Below are 2,847 nucleotides of genomic sequence, written 5' to 3' on the forward strand. Positions count from 1 at the left end.
AGGCGCAGAAAGCTAGGACCAGAACGCTCTCAAGCGGTGGAAGAACAGGTACGAGCTCTACTGGAGGCAGGCTTCTCGTAAGAGAAGTCAAATACCCGCTATGGCTTGCTAATGTCGTTTTGGTAAAAAAGTCAAATGGGAAGTGGAAAATGTACACTGACTATACCGATCTCAACAAAGCTTGCCCGAAAGATCCTTATCCACTCCCAAACATCGACGCACTAGTAAATGCCTCCTCCGGATACAAATACCTCTCCTTTATGGATGCATGCTCGGGATATAACCAAATCCCAATGTACCCACCTGACCAAGAAAAAACCTCTTTCTTAACCCCAAAGGCAAATTACTGCTACATTGTTATGCCCTTCAGTCTCAAAAATGCGGGAGCCACTCACCAAAGATTAATGAACAAAGTTTTTTCGGATCACATCGGAAAGATCATGGAAGTCTACGTAGACGACATGCTAGTGAAGACGCAAAATGAAGATATGTTATTACCCGGCCTGACACAAGTATTCAACACCATAAGACGACATGGCATGTGACTCAATCCCACAAAATGTACCTTCACACTAGAAGCTGGTAAATTCTTGGATTTTATGATCACACAGAGAGGAATTGAGGCAAACCCGGACAAGTGCAGGGCCGTACTCGACATGAAAAGCCCGACTTGTATCAAAGAGGTACAACAACTCAACGGGCGGTTGGCAGCCTTGTCCAGATTCCTGGCGGGATCCGCAATAAGAGCTCTCCCCTTCTACGCCACTCTAAGGAAGGGAAAGGAGTTTGAATGGACAGTTGAATGCGAGCAAGTGGTGCACGAAATTGCAATCACACTTTTGCAACTCCGCACAACTAACCAGCAAGTGCACTGGGTCGTCCAAGTAATACCTTGCGTGAGCAAGGGTCGATCCCACGGAGATTGTCGGCTTGAAGCAAGCTATGGTTATCTTGTAAATCTTAGTCAGGATATCAGAAATTATCAGGATTGATTGTGAAAGACAAAAGAACATGAAATGATTACTTGTTTTGCAGTAATGGAGAATAGGTTGAGGTTTTGGAGATGCTCCATCTTCTGAATCTCTGCTTTCCTACTGTCTTCTTCATCAAACACGCAAGGCTCCTTCCATGGCAAGCTGTATGTAGGGTTTCACCGTTGTCAATGGCTACCTCCCATCCTCTCAGTGAAAATGTTCCTATGCTCTGTCACAGCATGGCTAATCATCTGTCGGTTCTCGGTCAGGCCGGAATAGAATCCAGTGATTCTTTTGCGTCTGTCACTAACGCCCCGCCTGCTAGGAGTTTGAAGCACGTCACAGTCATCCAATCATTGAATCCTACTCAGAATACCACAGACAAGGTTTAGACCTTCCGGATTCTCTTGAATGCCGCCATCAATTCTAGCTTATACCACGAAGATTCCGGTTAAAGAATCCAAGAGATAACTACTTAATCTAAGGTAGAACGGAGGTGGTTGTCAGGCACACGTTCATAGTTGAGAATGATGATGATTGTCACGGATCATCACATTCATCCGGGTTAAGAACAAGTATTATCTTAGAATGGAAGCAAGCATGATTGAATAAGAAACAGTAGTAATTGCATTAATCCATCAAGACACAGCAGAGCTCCTCACCCCCAACCATGGGGTTTAGAGACTCATGCCGTGGAAAGTACACAAAGAAAATGTGTAAAGTGTCATGAGGTACAGATACAATGTCAAAAGATCCTATTAATAGTAAACTTAGTAGCCTAGGGTGTACAGAGATGAGTAAATGACTTAAAAATCCACTTCCGGGCCCACTTGGTGTGTGCTTGGGTTGAGCAATGAAACAATTTCGTGTAGAGACCTTTTCTGGAGTTAAACGCCAGCTTTCATGCCAGTTTGGGCGTTTAACTCCAAGTTTTATGCCAGTTCCAGCGTTAAACGCTGGAATTTCTGAGGCCGAATTGCCACGCCAGTTTGGGCCATCAAATCTTGGGCAAAGTATGGACTATCATATATTTCTGGAAAGCCCAGGATGTCTACTTTCCATCGCCGTTGAGAGCGCGCCAATTGGACTTCTGTAGCTCCAGAAAATCCACTTCTAGTGCAGGAAGGTCAGAATCCAACAGCATCTGCAGTCCTTTTCAGTCTCTGAATCAGATTTTTGCTCAGAACCCTCAATTTCAGCCAGAAAATACCTGAAATCACAGAAAAACACACAAACTCATAGTAAAGTCCAGAAAAGTGAATTTTAGCTAAAAACTAATAAAAATATACTAAAAACTAACTAGATTATACTAAAAACATACTAAAAACAATGCCAAAAAGCGTATAAATTATCCGCTCATCACAACACCAAACTTAAATTGTTGCTTGTCCCCAAGCAACTGAAAATCAAAATAGGATAAAAAGAAGAGAATATACTATAGACTCCAAAATATCAAGAAAACATAGCTCCAATTAGATGAGCGGGACTAGTAGCTTTTTGCCTCCGAACAGTTTTGGCATCTCACTCTATCCTTTGAAGTTCAGAATGATTGGCATCTATAAGAACTCAGAACTCAGATAGTGTTATTGATTCTCCTAGTTAAGCATAATGATTCTTGAACATAGCTAGTGTATGAGTCTTGGCTGTGGCCCAAAGCACTCTGTCTTCCAGTATTACCACCGGATACATACATGCCACAGACACATAATTGGGTGAACCCTATCAGATTGTGACTCAGCTTTGCTAGAGTCCCCAATTAGAGGTGTCCAGGGTTCTTAAGCACACTCTTTTTGCCTTGGATCACAACTTTATTTCCTTCTTTTTCTTTTCCTTTTTCTCTCTTTTTTTTTCGAAATTTTTTTTTTGTATCCAC

The sequence above is a fragment of the Arachis hypogaea genome, chromosome 7 (assembly GCF_003086295.3).
Source record: "Arachis hypogaea cultivar Tifrunner chromosome 7, arahy.Tifrunner.gnm2.J5K5, whole genome shotgun sequence".
NCBI lineage: Eukaryota > Viridiplantae > Streptophyta > Magnoliopsida > Fabales > Fabaceae > Arachis > Arachis hypogaea.